This window comes from Carassius auratus, linkage group LG44F (genome assembly GCF_003368295.1).
Source record: "Carassius auratus strain Wakin linkage group LG44F, ASM336829v1, whole genome shotgun sequence".
Lineage (NCBI taxonomy): Eukaryota > Metazoa > Chordata > Actinopteri > Cypriniformes > Cyprinidae > Carassius > Carassius auratus.
In genome coordinates this window covers 6,105,396-6,122,601 of record NC_039298.1, presented here as the reverse complement: position 1 = coordinate 6,122,601, position 17,206 = coordinate 6,105,396, and positions in this window count along the sequence as shown.

The window sequence follows — 17,206 nt, the reverse complement described above, 5'->3', positions numbered from 1 at the left end:
TCATTTAGACCAAAATAATCATTTGGTTTTAGCCAGGTTTCAGTCAAGCAGAGTAAATCAAAACTATTATCTGTGATCATTTCATTTACAATAACTGCTTTTGGTGTGAGTGATCTAATATTTATGAGAATATTTAGGATCGCGGGTATCTGCGCAGAAACAATCGAGAACACGAGCACCAGGCAAACAATGAGTGTGCACTTTACCTTCAGCTAACGTAGCACTTACGTGTCGGACGATGGAGTCTCCGATGATCACAGCGTCGCGTCCTGTCTCGCGGAGGGGAGCGAAGCGGTTCTGGATGGAGATCTTGAAGGCAGGAGGGGGAGAAGTTGTCGCCCGGGACCCGGCTCGCGTCCTCCTTTGTGGATGCACCCAGGGTCCGTGGTGTCCCGGCGTCGCAGTGAAGGACATCTGGGAAGATCGCGTCCTGGGTGCACCGGGCCTGCGCAGAGAAACACACAGAGTAGACGTGGTGGGACTGTTAACAGCACGCTGTATACTTACCCCGGACTTGTGAGCGTCAGCCCAGGATGATTCCAGCGCGGCTCTCCGCTCTCTCAGCTGGGCCTGCCTCTGTTCCAGGTCGCGAATCTGCTTCCCCACGGCCTCAAGCTCGAGCTGCACAGAGTGGAGACATTCATCCGCCATTAAAGCAAGTAACAGTGAGTACAGCAGTGGTAATGTGTGTGAATAGAGTATTAGCAATGTAAGCGCAGTTAGCAGCAACCACGCTTGCTGATGCTAACTGGCTAAAAGCTAATAGCGGACCCGGGAGATCAAAATAAAACTAGTGATAGCGAGGCGCTCTGATTGTTTTTGTTGTAGAATACAATAGAGGATATATTCACACGTTATATAAACGGAAACGATGATGTATAAAATTGATTTTTAAGTTAAAAATAGTCAATGAAAAGAGTATAGTGACGGAGCTCAAACGCAGTACAGCCGTCAACAACAAACCACAGCGCACTAGCGACAAAATGTATAAAAAGTATATTTATGATAATTATATTGCATACAGTTAGTGTTGATGGTATGGTTATGTCACACCCAGGGGAGGGCTATGCTTTGACTAAGCCACACCCCTTCTCAACTTCCACCTCGAGGAGGTCCCCAAAGCCAACCCAATGGCCAAACAACACGAGAACAAGTAAGTGATAAAACAAATGTTTATTTAAATATTAAAAAATAGCTTGGGGAATAGGGAAAGGGCAATTAAAACTAAACTCTGACTCGGCCCTCCAGATGGGCTATGGCCGGGAAGAGGTCAGGGAGCAAGGGGGCCACGGGGATCCGGGGCGTGGGACTCGGGGCCCGGCCAGAGTCTTAGGTATCCGTAGCGCCCTCCTTCTTCCTCCTCTTCGCTGAATACAACTCACGGTAAGTACTGGTTCACACAGTTCGTTCTCGGGGTGCTCACTCTCTTTCTCTTCCTCCACAGGCAACAGCTGGGACGCAAAGGCACAGTTAATTCGGCTTGGTTTTGCTCTCACCTCTTCGCTGATTGCAGCTCACAGTAAGTACTGGTTCACACAGTTCGTTCCTTGGGTGCTCACTCGCTTTTCTCTTTCTCCACAGGCAGCGGCGTAAGTACAGGTTTCCTCGGTCTCTCCTCGTGTTACCCACTCTCTCTCCTTTTCTCCCCACCGGTATCAACTTGGGCACAATAGCACAGTTAGTTTGCTTTGAATGGCTCTCACCTCTGGGCTGGACACAACGTACTGTAAGTACAGGGTTCGCTCTATTCCTCCTCGTGTTATTCACTCTCTCTCCTTTTCTCTCCACAGGTATCAACTTGGGCACAATAGCACAGTTAGTTTGCTTTGAATGACTCTCACCTCTGGGCTGAACACAGCGTACTGTAAGTACAGGTTTCCTCTGTTTCTCCTTGTGTTACTCACTCTCTCTTTCCTTCACTCTCCACAGGTATCAACTTGGGCACAATAGCACAGTTAGTTTGCTTTGAATGGCTCTCACCTCTGGGCTGGACACAGCGTACTGTACGTACAGGTTTCCTCTGTTTCTCCTTGCGTTACTCACTCTCTCTTTCCTTTTTTTTCTCCACAGGTATCAGATTGGACACAAAGCACAGTTAGTTTGCTTTGAATAGCTCTCACCTCTGGGCTGAACACAGCGTACCGTGCTATCTCCGGAGATCTGAAGCACGCTCACAACATATACTGTACTGAACTAGGCTAGAACCAGCAGTCTCCTTGTCCTCCCGCGACGAAGTGCGTGAAGGCGGGGGTTTATCTGACAGGACACACGGCAATACACAGCAACATACAGCACCACGTCAAAATTATAGGTTTTCACAGCAAGAAGACTCACCCACCACACTCAGTGTACGAAAAGGACACCCGTCTTCCTTCACTTCGCTTGGTTCGGATCTGGCGATGGAATATGCGGCCTAGCTAGTGATGTCGTCGTTGTGACTACTTCAATAAGTATTCCTTCGGCTCTCCCACCACGCTATATTAGGGGTAGGGCCGCCCTCCTCCTCCTGGGGAGATCTACACAACGCCAGGTCAATATACAGGGCACTTTCGGCTTGCTCTTAGTACTCACATCAATGCCGCTTCCAATCCCCCTTTTCACGTCGTCTCAATTCGCCGAATAATCGGTTCACTTCTCAACCTTTAAGGTTCGCGATGTCTTCACAATCATACAATTCCAGCCTGAGGGAGAGAGAGAGTTAGACAGCCACCAGCAGCGCACCAAGACGGGCATGACACAGTGCTTCACACACACCAGAAAGAGCTCCCAGACTGTGAAATAACTTGGCCTTAAGTACTGCCTTGTCCAGCGTATCCTCCAATCACCAACCGCTGTCCCTAACTAGGCACAGGTGCATCGAATTCCCTGATTTTCCCTCTTACGGCGCTACCGGAAGTTCTGTTTTTCCGGTCCGGGCGGAAACACTTCCGGGCGGAACCAAACTTCCCGAATTTTGGTTCCGCCCCTAAAGATCGTCACCTTGTGACATCCTCCCCCGCCAATCCGTTCTAGTCCCTAGAACGTCCTCGGGCTGTCCACTCACCATAGCGGGCAGGGGGTCGGCCTCGGTTCTGTCGCTGGGATCGTCTCACTGGTGAATCGGGCTCAGCTTGTTCAGGGGCTGCTTCTGGTTCTCTCGGGGCGATCGGGGGTGGTGCCACCACGGGTCTCCCTGGTACCACAGCCCAACCTTCAATCCAGGGGGCCGCTGGTACAGGTTCCGTGGGGACTTCTTCCACGGCTTCAGGGTAGTTAGGGCATGGGCGAATCATGTTCCGGTGCACCACACGGTCGGGGCCTGACTTCCCTTCTGGCCGGATGGTATAGACCGGCTGTCCCGGCCTCTGCTGCCGGCAGACTACATAAGGGGTGGCCTCCCAACGGTCACTCAGTTTCCCCTTCCCCTGCCGCCGATTATCTCTCACCAACACCCTCTCTCCTGGCAGTAGAGGGGCTTCTCTAGCAGTCCGATCATACAACCGCTTACTTTTCTCTCCTGCCGTCTGTATCCTTTTCGACACCTGCTCGTAGGCGAAATGCAAGCGCTGGTGATGGCGCCCCACCCACTCCGTTACACTTGCTTCCTCTTGGTCGGCTGTCACTCCTAGGACCAGGTCAGTAGGCATTCGTATGTGTCTGCCAAACATCAGGTACGTGGGGGCGTAACCCGTAGTACTATGTATACTGTTGTTATAGGCCTGTAGGAGGCTTGGCAATGCACTCACCCAATCGTCCTGCCGTTGTTGGTCCAAGGTCCCCAGCAGCCCCAATAGGGTCTGATTGAATCTCTCACAGCCGCCGTTCCCCTGAGGATGATACGAAGTGGTGTGAGTTTTCGTGCAACCGTACAACTGGCATAGTTCTCTAATTACCCTGGACTCAAAGTTGGCTCCTTGATCGGAGTGCAGAAACTCCGGGCATCCGAACGTCTGGAAGACGGCCCGCCATAAAACTGTAGCGGTGGTGGTTGCAGTCTGGTCGAGGGTGGGGATAGCCCAAGCGTACTTTGTGAACAAATCCGTTATTACCAAGATGTTCTGGTAGCGATCTCGTGGTCGGCCCAGTGTCAAGAAGTCCATAGCCATGATATGAAGGGGAACCTTCGCATGGATGGGTACCATTGGCGCTCGGACCTCCCGTCTGGACTTAAACAATATGCATCTCGGGCAAGCTTGAATTAGGGCGTGCACCGATGCCTCTAGCCCGGGCCAAAAGAAGAATCTCCTAAGCAGGGACACGGTCCTCTCCTGTCCCTGGTGCCCCAACTGGTTGTGGTACGCCGAAACTAACGCCGTTACCTCATCTGCGGGTACCACGATCTGGCGTACTTCTTCGCCCAACTTCGGGTCACTGACCCTTCTGCACAGAACGCCATCTCTCAGCTCCAGCCTGTCCCATTGCCCCAGCAGCCTCCTCCCAGTATCCGTCTGGGCTAACCTCTCCGCTGGCGTCAGCCGTCGGCCCTGTTCCAGCCATTCTCTTACCAGCCGCACATCTTGATCCCTGGCCTGTCTCTCCCTCCACCGACGGGGATCCCATCCCCAGTTCTCAGGCACGGCCTCTTGTCTGCTGCCTGGTGCCTCTACTGCTCCTACCATATAGCCCTCCTCCGGGCTGGCCCCTCCGGGGCTTTCCGCTTCGGGCAGCCTTGAGAGGACGTCCGCGTTCGTGTGTTCACGCCCTGGTCGGTACTGTAGTTGATAGTCAAAGTTGGCCAGTTGGGCCACCCACCGCTGCTCCACGGCTCCCAGCTTCGCCGTCTGTAAGTGTACTAATGGGTTATTGTCTGTAATGATCGTCACCTTGGCACCCCAGAGGTAGTCTTTAAATTTCTCACTTAGGGCCCACTTCAATGCCAGCAGCTCCAATTTGAAAGAACTATAGTTCGCATCGTTCCTCTCGGCTGGGTGGAGGCTCCGGCTGGCGTACGCGATGACCCTCTCGACTTCGTCCTGCCGTTGAGCCAACACCGCTCCCAGCCAGAGATTGCTGGCATCTGTATACAAAAGGAATGGTTTTGTGAAATCTGCGTATGCCAAGATAGGGGCCTGTAGCAGCTCCTGCTTCAATGTCTGGAACGCCGACTCACAATTTGCATCCCAGTCTACGTTGGGCGACCCCCGGCCCCGGTTACGACCTGTGCCAACCAGCAACTGATTAAGGGGTTTAGCAATTTTTGAAAAGTCCTTTATGAAACGCCTATAGTATCCCACAAATCCTAAAAAGGATCGCACTTGCCTCACTGTCCTCGGGGCCTTCCAGTCTTTCACGGCCGATACCTTTCCAGGATCTACGGACACTCCAGCCGCACTGACCACGTGGCCCAGAAAGTTGACTTCTCTCCGTAGTAAGTGACACTTATTGGGCTGTAGTTTCAATCCGTACTTCTCCATGGCCCAAAAGACTTCCTCGAGGTGCCTCAGGTGTGAATCAAAATCTGGGGAGTAGACAATCACATCATCCAGGTAAACTAGTACTGACTCCATTAACTGACCTCCCAAGCACCGCTGCATCAGCCGCTGGAAGGTGGCCGGAGCGTTACAGAGCCCGAAAGGCATCCGGTCCCATTCAAATAGTCCAAACGGGGTTGTAAAGGCAGTCTTCTCCCGGTCTGCTTCGGCCACCTGCACCTGCCAGTAGCCACTGGCCAAATCTAGGGTAGAGTACCATGCCGACTGCGTGAGGCTGGCAAGCGAATCTTCGATCCGCGGCAAAGGGAAAGCATCTTTCTTAGTCACGAGGTTCAGCTTACGGTAGTCCACGCAGAATCTACAAGCCCCCGTCTTCTTTTGCACCAGCACTATGGGGGCCGCCCACGGGCTGCTGCTTTCCCTGACAACTCCTTGCTTCAGCATGCCTTGCAGGAGTGTACGTACCTCGGTATACAAAGTGGGCGGAATTGGGCGATACCTCTCCCAGCTGGGCCCTGCATCCCCGGTAGGTATATGATGTTGTACCACCTGGGTGCATCCGTAGTCTTCATCGTGGGTGGCGAACACATGCTGCCATCTCCGAAGGAGGGCCTGTAACTTCTGTGTCTGTGCTTGTTCTAAATCCTCCCCTTGTAAGGACTCACCCGCCAGGTGGCTCGGCACACTCCTCTCCATACCACCCCATGGGGTGTCTACTTGTGTCAGGGCCACCTCGATGACAGTGGGGCACACCTGACGAAAACTAATATCCCTCTCTTCCCTTACTTGGTGGGGTGTAACCGTTGTCAGACGGGCTAATCGTTGGTGCCGATGTAGTTGCACCGCGTATGGGTGTACATTCCGTATCCTCACGGGGACTCTCCCCCGCCGGACCGTCGCTAGTCCTTGTGCCACTTCCACTTGTGGACAATCCACATGGGGCTCCACCAGCACCCACTCTTCTGGGCCCGCTCTTCGGGGCGGTACTCGCGCCCATACAACAGCCTCACTTTTTGCGGGGACAGACAAAGCAAAACGACACATCACTCTTCCTACCTCTTCCTGTTCTCTACGGACTTGGCTCATTTGCACCCTTCGACAGTCAGCTACCACACACTCCCACTTGGGCCTCTCTGCAGGTGGTATCTTCGATACGGGCCTAGCCCGAAATAGCTCTTCCCAGCAATCAGCGAGGACATTCATGCCCAACAGGGCTCGATGTGCACCCAGACAATGGTCTTGCACGATAATCACACCTTTCTGGGGGACCATCACTCCGTGAACCTCTAGGTCCGTCAATCGGTAGCCAATATATGGGATGTCGAGGCCGTTTGCGCCCTTCAGAGTAAGCCAGGGGGCCTCCGCCCCTGGTGCCCCTTGTTTCCCAAACACTTCTTCGGATAAACTCTCAGCAAATAACGTCACTTGGGAGCCTGTGGCTACCAGGCATTGAATCTCCTTGCCGCACACTCTCACCTTCGCCACGGGGCTACGCCCAATCATCTGGCTCCTAGAGCCATATCCTCTTCCAGGGTCTTCTCGAGGGGTCCCGGCCACACGACCCACAGTGGCCGGCCGACCTAAAAACCCCCTTCTGACGCCCTGCGGGGCCCACACTGGCGGCTATAGTGACCTGGTTTGCCACAGCGGTTGCAGATGGGTCGCCCTTGCTCGTCCCATTCAAAACGGGGCCGATTAAAGTGGTTCGGGCGCCTGAACGGCTCTCGGCCTCCCTCTGAGTACACTCGGTCTCGGGGCGCCGGCCGTGGTTCCTCCCGCGCCCGTCCTTGGCGCAATTCTCCTACGAGGGCTTTAGACAGTTCAGACATCTGATCGCGGACATCTTTCAAAAGTTCAGCCTTCAGTGCTTGCTTCCAGTCAGGGCCTCCGGGTTGTGCTGGTGCAACTTCACTGACGGCCGCACACACTGGGGGACCACTCACCTCAGTCTCATCACCTTCCAGGGCCAGTGCCTCTTTCTTCAGATCTTCGAACGTAAGACCCGGGTCCCTTCGAAACTGGATACGTAGGCTCTGTCTCACCGGACCCTCCTTCAGCCCCAGAAGAAACTGGTCCCGCAATAGAGTCTCTCCATCTCCCAACCCGTGGTCCTGACGGGTCTGTAGTCGGGCGAATTGCTCTCGCAACCTCAGGGCGAAAGCTCTAATCGGTTGACGGGGGCCCTGCTTACAATTGAAGAACTGGGAGCGAAGGACAGCTACGGGGGTGTGGTCACCATACTGTTCAGTGAGGAACTGGAACACGGTTTGGGCGTTGGCTCTAACGGCTTCGGGGGCGGCATGCACCTCTCGCCGCGCTTCTCCATCCAGGGAGTTTAACACAAATTGAAGCCACTGGGCTGCACTAAGGCCCTGTAGGTCGGCCAGGTACTCTAGTTGGGCCTTCCATTCAGACAATCGTACCTCGGATTCTGTCCCCCCATACTTTTGGATCCAGGGGCTCCCCATAAAAACGGGCATAGCACGGGGTTGGGCTGAAGGCCCCGCGTCGTCGGTCATTGGACGACCTTGGTTACTCAACTCGAGGTGGAAACCCTGCCGACTACGCCAAATCTGTCACACCCAGGGGCGGGCTATGCTTTGACTAAGCCACACCCCTTCTCAACTTCCACCTCGAGGAGGTCCCCAAAGCCAACCCGATGGCCAAACAACACGAGAACAAGTAAGTGATAAAACAAATCTTTATTTAAATATTTAAAAATAGCTTGGGGAATAGGGAAAGGGCAATTAAAACTAAACTCTGACTCGGCCCTCCAGATGGGCTATGGCCGGGAAGAGGTCAGGGAGCAAGGGGGCCACGGGGATCCGGGGCGTGGGACTCGGGGCCCAGCCAGAGTCTTAGGTATCCGTAGCGCCCTCCTTCTTCCTCCTCTTCGCTGAATACAACTCACGGTAAGTACTGGTTCACACAGTTCGTTCTCGGGGTGCTCACTCTCTTTCTCTTCCTCCACAGGCAACGGCTGGGACGCAAAGGCACAGTTAATTTGGCTTGGTTTTGCTCTCACCTCTTCGCTGATTGCAGCTCACAGTAAGTACTGGTTCACACAGTTCGTTCCTTGGGTGCTCACTCGCTTTTCTCTTTCTCCACAGGCAGCGGCGTAAGTACAGGTTTCCTCGGTCTCTCCTCGTGTTACCCACTCTCTCTCCTTTTCTCTCCACCGGTATCAACTTGGGCACAATAGCACAGTTAGTTTGCTTTGAATGACTCTCACCTCTGGGCTGGACACAACGTACTGTAAGTACAGGGTTCGCTCTATTCCTCCTCGTGTTATTCACTCTCTCTCCTTTTCTCTCCACAGGTATCAACTTGGGCACAATAGCACAGTTAGTTTGCTTTGAATGACTCTCACCTCTGGGCTGAACACAGCGTACTGTACGTACAGGTTTCCTCTGTTTCTCCTTGCGTTACTCACTCTCTCTTTCCTTTTTTTTCTCCACAGGTATCAGATTGGACACAAAGCACAGTTAGTTTGCTTTGAATAGCTCTCACCTCTGGGCTGAACACAGCGTACCGTGCTATCTCCGGAGATCTGAAGCACGCTCACAACATATACTGTACTGAACTAGGCTAGAACCAGCAGTCTCCTTGTCCTCCCGCGACGAAGTGAGTGAAGGCGGGGGTTTATCTGACAGGACACACGGCAATACACAGCAACCCACAGCAATATACAGCACCACGTCAAAATTATAGGTTTTCACAGCACGAAAACTCACCTACCACACTCAGTGTACGAAAAGGACACCCGTCTTCCTTCACTTCGCTTGGTTCGGATCTGGCGATGGAATATGCGGCCTAGCTAGTGATGTCGTCGTTGTGACTACTTCAATAAGTATTCCTTCGGCTCTCCCACCACGCTATATTAGGGGTAGGGCCGCCCTCCTCCTCCTGGGGAGATCTACACAACGCCAGGTCAATATACAGGGCACTTTCGGCTTGCTCTTAGTACTCACATCAATGCCGCTTCCAATCCCCCTTTTCACGTCGTCTCAATTCGCCGAATAATCGGTTCACTTCTCAACCTTTAAGGTTCGCGATGTCTTCACAATCATACAATTCCAGCCTGAGGGAGAGAGAGAGTTAGACAGCCACCAGCAGCGCACCAAGACGGGCACGACACAGTGCTTCACACACACCAGAAAGAGCTCCCAGACTGTGAAATAACTTGGCCTTAAGTACTGCCTTGTCCAGCGTATCCTCCAATCACCAACCGCTGTCCCTAACTAGGCACAGGTGCATCGAATTCCCTGATTTTCCCTCTTACGGCGCTACCGGAAGTTCCGGTGTTCTGTTTTTCCGGTCCGGGCGGAAACACTTCCGGGCGGAACCAAACTTCCCGAATTTTGGTTCCGCCCCTAAAGATCGTCACCTTGTGACAGTTATGTTCTGGGCAACACTCCACACGCCTGTCCATGCAGCCATGCTTGGACAGAGCGGGAAGAAAATCAAGACAAACCCGCCTGGGGTACAGAACATAACCATTATAAGCATACATAATTACAATTCACAATGAAATGATGTGATTGAGACTGCTTCCAATGAAGAGACTGTAAAGAAAGAACAAAGTTCGATCGGATTACAGGTTCAGTTGGTGGAGTTGGGGTTGGAGGAGGGAGTTAATTGCAAGCAGCAATGCGATGGAAGAGACACTTAAGAATGGGAATTTAAATAGACCGCAGGAGATAGGTGTCAAGACTGGATTGGTACACGTCAGGAACAGCTGACTGTCAGCTGATGCAAGCGTGACTAACGTGGTCTAACTGAACTAACGCGATGCTCAATATTAAATTGTGAGATGTGTGAATGTAGCTGTGTGGTGACACTGCTTGTACACTTATTCTCACTATTATCCCCTCTGAAATGGGGAAACGCACCGTGGACAACACAGGGAAAGGGGACATCTTTGCAAACCGAGTATGGGAACCCTAATGGAACAGGCATGGGAGGAGCAAGCAGCCCGCTTTGAGAGGGATTGAGGTGTCTTTAGCGCAAGCAGAGAGGACAAGAAGAGGCCGCTTTCTAGGACCGGCCAGGGGTCCCAGATGTGAAGTCAAGTCCATAACAACAATATATATCCAGAGGTCATAAGAAAATGAATGTCAACTGAGGAAGGGTAGCACCAGACTTGGTGCAGTTGAATGCTTCTGCAGAGGTCAGGTACAGATTCCAATAGGTGGTTTTTAAGCACTGTTGAAATTAAAAACAGTTTTCAATTACCAAAGGTTCCAATTCGAAGTAAGCCTTGAGAATGTTTACAATCTGTTTCAACTTTTTATCTTAAGGCTTACCAAATTCTGCAACAATCCATATGTTGCTGCTCCCAATGCACTAAGCAAAGTTGTCGCTTGCTTTATATCATCCACATCATTGGCCATGATGTACATTTTCACTCGTTCAGTATACAGGCGCATCTCAAAAAAAACGTATATCATGAAAAAGGTCTTTAGGTTTTTGTAATTTAATTTAAAAAGAACTGGAAAATTGCTCAGTGGTCCACAGTCCTCTTTTCAGATTAAAGTAAATTTAGCATTTAATTTGGAAATCAAGGTCTGGAGAAACTTCAAAAAGTCCAGTGTGAAGTTTCTGAAGTCAGTGATTATTTGGGGTGCCGTTACATCTGCTGTTGTTGGTTCATTGTGTTTTATTGAGTCCAAAATCAATGCAGCCATCTACCAGGAGATTTTGGAGCACTTTATGCTTCCATCTGCTTTGCTGACAAGCTTTATGGAGATGCTGACTGCATTTTGCAGCAGGCCATTAACACTTGGGTAGAGTGCCAAAACCACTTTCAAGTGGTTTGCTGACAATGATATTACTGTGCTTGGACATAACTTTTTTCTTTGTTTAACTGAAGAAAGTTCTGGCACATCCAACTATTAATTTCATCAATGCATTGGCAGAGGGAGTCAATGGGGCTGTAGTCATTTGGAGATAAGGCTAGGTAAATCTGATTATCATCAGCATAGCTGTGGTAGGCAATTTGGTTCTTTCTCTTTATTTGACTTAGTGGGAGCATATACAGGCTAAACAAGAGCGGTGCAAGAATTGAGCCTTGTGGGACTCCGCATGTCATGGACGTCCACTTAGACTTATGCTCTCCTATACTCACATAATAGCCTCTCCCTTCTAAGTATGACCTGAAACATTTGAGTACCATCCCAGAAAGCCCGACCCAGTTTTCCAGTCTCTCTAGTAGTATGTTATGATCAACAGTGTCAAACGCAGCACTGAGATCTAGCAATACCAGCACCCATATTTTGCCAGAGTCACAATTTAAGCGAATATCATTTATTATCTTAATGAGTGCTGTCTCTGTGCTGTGATGCGGTCGAAAACCAGATTGAAAATTGTCCAGGTATCCATTTGAGTTTAAGTATTTGTTCAACTGATTGAAAACTACCTTTTTATAATTTTGCTTATAAAAGGAAGATTAGATATTGGTCTAAAACTGCTCAAAATTGTGTTATCAATGTTATTCGAAATAAAACACTTTTGAATCCATCAATGTTCTCCATTTATTCCTCTTCACTACACTCCATCACAACGCACGTTCAACAACAACCCCCCACAGCCCGGAACTTCATAATAAGAGTCCCCTTTTAGTTTCGATAAACTCGCATGTGAAATACTAAACAGTTTTCAGCATAGAGGTATAATGTGTGTTAACACATTTTATAATGTCTTAAACTTAACAAACAAGATTGCTCTTTTTCAGGAGGGGCTTTACAACTGCAGTTTTTAAGGGGTTTGGAAATGTCCCAGAAAGAAGTGAGGCATTCACCACTTCTAAGAGATCTGCTTTTAAGCAGTCAAGCACACTTTTGAAAAAAGATGTGGGAAGTGTGTAAAGACAACAGGTTGATGATTTTAGGTGCTGCACTATGTCTTCCAGAATTTTGCTATCAATTGTTTCAAAAATAGACATAATATCTTTTTGATATTTTGAATCTGTCTGACCTCTGCATTACTTGAGGATGTGCTAATCGCCTTCCTGATATTTATGATCTTCTCAGAAAAGAAAGAAGCAAACTCATTGCATTTGCTGTCTGAAAGCATATCACTGGGAATCTGACTTGGGGGGTTTGTCAGTCTCTCAACAGTGCCAAAAAGAGTACAAGTGTTATTAAAGTTACTGTTTATAAGGTTTGAGAAGAAGTTCTGTCTATCTGTGGCTAGTTTCACATTAAAAGCATGAAGGATGTCTTTATAGATGCTATAGTGAATTTCAAGTTTCGTCTTCCTCCACATCCGCTCTGCTTTTCTGCATTGTCTTTTCATAGTCTGAACTGCTGTTGATCTTCTCCAAACTGATTTCTGTCTGTTTGTTTTCTTACTGACTATTATTGGAGCAATATCATCAATAACTTTCTTAAAGGGGGGGTGAAATGCTCGTTTTCACTCAATATCCTGTTAATCTTGAGTACCTATAGAGTAGTACTGCATCCTTCATAAATCCAAAAAGTATTTAGTTTTATTATATTCATAAGAGAAATATAGTCTGTACCGATTTTTCCCTGAAAAACACCACCGGCTGGAGGCGTGACGTGTGGGCGGAGCTAAAGAATCACGGGCGCGAATAGGCTTTTGTGTTGAGAGCGTGTGGAAGCTGTGACATTACCATGAGGGAAAACCCATCATCCAAAACAAACCATGGCTTACAGTCAGATTCAGTCGTTTATTTATGATCCAGAATCAGATCCAGAGGCTGAAACTGAAACTGAACGAAAGCAGCAGCAGCAACGACTCGCTCCGAGCGGGGCTCGAACCCGGGTCTCTGGCATAGGAGGGACGCACTAACAAGGAGGCAGAGATATTTGAAGCAGTTTTACTCACCGCCTGCGGTTCCAACACACGATCGTGACCCTTTTTCCTTGGGATTGCATCATCCTTAAGAAATAAACGATACGCAAATCCGGCGTCAAACTGGGCCTTGTTTGTAAAACAAGCATCTTAGAAATGCAGGGAACAAACACAAACACTTGCACAACTCCGTTGATGCTCTGTAAAAATAAACTCCATCCACTGGTCCCTTAATGCTGTTCCTCTTTTGGTAATCTGTGCAGGGTTGTCTTGCCCTGGCAACCAAAAACACACTTCTTTTGTGACATTTGGCGCCGCTCTCGCTCTGATCAGTGAAGTCTGTTGTGCTCTCAGTGCTCTGCTATACGGGAGCGCGCTCTTCCGGCAGAAGTGCGTCAGGACCCATATAAGGAAATTCCGCTCCATCTAACGTCACACAGAGCCATACTCGAAAAAAACTTTCCGAAACTTGTGACAAACCGGAAGAGGTATTTTTGGAACAGAAATACTACTTCAAACGTACAACTTAATTTTTGAAACTTTGTCCATGTTTAGCATGGGAATCCAACTCTTTAACAGTGTAAAAAACTCAGTATGCATGAAATAGCAATTTACCCCCCCCCCTTTAACTTTTGAGTTGAAGGAATCAAGGAGAATATCAACAGAGTCTGCAGAAATGCTTGGTATTAAAGATATAGCCTCCATAAATAGTACACTTGTGTTCTCGTTTATGCATCTCCTTCTGACAGAGACCGATCTAGATTCAGTGGTAGCAGAGATCAATATATCAAAGAAAATACAGAAGTGATCAGATAATGCTACGTCCTTAATAACAATGGATGAAATGTTTAGACCCCTACTGATGATCAGATCCAGAGTGTGTCCACCTTTGTGTGTGGGTCCCTGCACATGCTGAATCAGGTCAAAGGTGTTTAGAACCGTTATCATTTCTTCTTTAGTTTTGTTTTCTGCATTATCTATGTGAATATTAAAATCCTATGCAATTGCAAAACAGTCAAACTCTGAGGAAATCATTGATAACATTTCTGTGACCTCTTCAACAAAGGCTGGAGAGTATTTTGGAGGCCTGTAAATAATAATAAACAGAATGCGTGGGGCACCTTTCAGCACAATCCCTAGATATTCGAAAGACAAGTACTGACCAAATGACACTTGCTTGCATTGATAGACATCTTTAAATAGAGCAGCTACACCCCCACCTCTCCTAACAGTCCTGCAGACACTCATGTAAGTGAAGGGGCTGCTTCATTGAGGACTGTTGCACTGCAGTTTGTCTTCTAGCCATGTCTCGAAGAACCAGACTGAAATTCTGCACCTTTTAACCTCTGGTCTCCACAGAACATCTTTATGTCAGAGAATTGCACAGGAACTGTCTTTTATAGATGTAGATGCACCAAATGAACTCAAAAAGACTTATAAATGAATATCAGTCCATTGCTTAACTCCATATTAATTTATGTGTTGCCCACACATTTGACTATCATGTTTCTAATCACACTTATTGTGTAGGATTCATATTCATGTTTAGTATGTATGTGTTTCAGTCTGGTTGCTTGAAACGTTTCTCACCATCAGTTATTTGTCACATGTATCATATTCTTGTTATAGGAATCATGTCCAAAATTATACCCTTCTAGAGCGGGAAAATTCGGACCACGTGCTTGACAAGATAACATATGATTTATGATACCCGAGCAAAGACAATATCTAATTGGTCAAGACAACATTTGAGTTGTGGCCAAAAGGCCAGTTTAAATACTCAGGACACAATTAAATTTTGCTTTTAGCGTTTGCTTCTTAGCTTTTGCTTTTAGTCATGCTTTTAGTCATCACTTTAAGTGTTCTTTGAGTGCTGTTCCAGCATGCTTCTGCCTGCACGCCTGCCCAATAGTATGTTCCTGCACAACCGGAGGCTGCAGATTCAGGACCGCAGATCTGGGCCGCAGTTCTAGGACCCTAGTTTTTCCTGACAGCGCCACCTACCGTACTGGACGATATAGCGATGGCTGCAGTTTCAGGACCGCGGTTCTAGTACCCTGTTGGTTTAGTTTGCAGTCACGTTACTTTGTATATAGCATCAATATATTAATCTCAGTAGCATGTTTTTAAATGTGATTTTTGATTCAAAATGCAGCAGAGTTAAATTACTAAATGTGTTTTGAGTCACAAGTTTAAATTTAAACATGAATTTACACAAAATATAAATGAAATATCAATTTTGTAAAATTGATGTATATCAATGTTAAAACAATTGTAAAAAATTAAGAACCTTAAAAGTCTTGAATTGTCTCTTGAAAAGTCTCTTGAATTATACAGTATATTGATTCACTTCCTTAAGGTGAATTAGCTCATTATCAGGTAAGTTAAAGTTGGAATCAGCATATGGAGTCACTAAATTACTGCCAATATTTTAAAAGTCCACACAAGAATGATTCAAGAATGTTTATTTATATACATATATACATACATACACACACATATATATATATATATATATATATATATATATATATATATATATATATATATTATAGTTCAGACCAAAAGTTTGGACACACTTTCTCATTTAAAGAGTTTTCTTTATTTTCATGACTATGAAGATTGTAGAGTCACACTGAAGGCATCAAGGGCTATTTGACCAAGAAGGAGAGTGATGATGACCTGGCCTCCACAGTCACCGGACCTGAACCCAATCCAGATGGTTTAGGGGTGAGCTGGACCGCAGACAAAAGGCAAAAGGGCCAACAAGTGCTAAGCATCTCTCGGGGAACTCCTTCAAGACTGTTGAAGACCATTTCAGGTGACTACCTCTTGAAGCTCATCAAGAGAAAGCCAAGAGTGTGCAAAGCAGTCATCAAAGCAAAAGAAGAACCTACAATATGACATATTTTCACTTGTTTCACACTTTTTTGTTATGTATATAATTCCACATGTGTTAATTCATAGTTTTGATGCCTTCAGTGTGAATCTACAATTTTCATAGTCATGAAAATAAAGAAAACTCTTTGAATGAGAAGGTGTGTCCAAACTTTTGGTCTGTACTGTATATATATGTCATTTTTGTGACAACATCACAACAGCACCAAAGTGAACCCCTTTTCCATCAGTTGCTGCATGGATAGAATGGCTGAAAGAGAGAGCGAGAGACAGATAAATAAGAAACAACTGGAATATATTCAACTGGAATATATATATATATATTTATCTTTGCACCGTTTAAACGTTATAAAATAAAACTTAATTAAATATTGATACTCACCTTCTGGTTGCTGACCACGTCGTTCATCTTTAATTAGTGTTGATTCAGTACAGTAGGTGGCGCTGTCACAAAAATACTAGGGTCCTAAAGCTGCGGTCCCAGAATTGCGGTTCTGTAACTGCAGCCTCCGGTTGTGCAGGAATACCCTTCTCTCACCTGCTGCTACTTAGCCACGATGAGAAGAAACACCACCTAGTCTCGTCAAACATTGTTTCTTTTGTTTCGGGTTCTGAGTTAAGTTTTGTGACGCTGTGTCTCCGAGTCTGACCTCAAGTGCCCGTTCAACTTCAACCAGCCCAAAACTCTGCATCATCAGCCAACACCCAACCACAGGCTTCCCAAGACATCACTTCAACTACCACTGAACTTCCAGCCAATCAGCGACCTCGGGAAACCCCCTTTCAACGACAACAACGGGAACCCCCTTTACACAGGCAATGCAAGTAACGTGTACTGTGTACTGATGTATCTAATATAATATACTGTATAATATATAACATCATTGAGGAACTCAATGCGAGGGTAAATTAAGTGATTAATGGCTGCTCTTGTATATGCAATTTCACGTATTGCTGTAAACTTGGGATTTCATGTTTTCATTCTCTTGAAGTCATTTGTTCCTAACTTTCGACCTTCCTGCAACTTGTGTGAATGTGTGAGTGTGTGTGTTTATGTGTTAGATTAGTTTATACATCTT